Below are 512 nucleotides of genomic sequence, written 5' to 3' on the forward strand. Positions count from 1 at the left end.
TCTTCACAAATCTCCCAAATAGTGTGCGTGAGTGTGATGAGTGTGTGGAGTGTGAGTGTCGGCTCCTTCAGCTTCTCCCCTCACCCCCGTGATCATGACTGTCTACACTGAGCCTCTGTGGGATGTTGATACTCACAGGTCCTGTCTCCCTTCCTCTCTCTCCTGACATAAACTGTGTCCCATTACCCACAATTCACTGACCGGGTTCAGTTTCCTTCCTCTTCTATCCAAGTGTCTGACTCGCAGTCACGTGCGTACCATGATTTGGGGGAACCAGCTCTCACCTCCTGTCTACAGCCCAGGGCCCCTGGCTGGATCCGGGATCCCCGTGTGTGTCTGGTCCGTCCCCAGGTCTGTCCTGCTCGGGCGGCCGTGAGGGTCCCTCAGTGGCGGGAGCCTGGTCAGATCTGTCACTGTGCCGACACTTTCACTGGTCACTTTCTCTCAGGCCACAGACTCCCAGTGTCCATCAGGTGGTTGATTCCCCCTGCTGCTGTCCACCTCGTGGTAAA

Source organism: Condylura cristata, unplaced genomic scaffold (assembly GCF_000260355.1).
Source record: "Condylura cristata isolate star-nosed mole 26May11 unplaced genomic scaffold, ConCri1.0 scaffold00332, whole genome shotgun sequence".
In the NCBI taxonomy this organism is placed as follows: domain Eukaryota; kingdom Metazoa; phylum Chordata; class Mammalia; order Eulipotyphla; family Talpidae; genus Condylura; species Condylura cristata.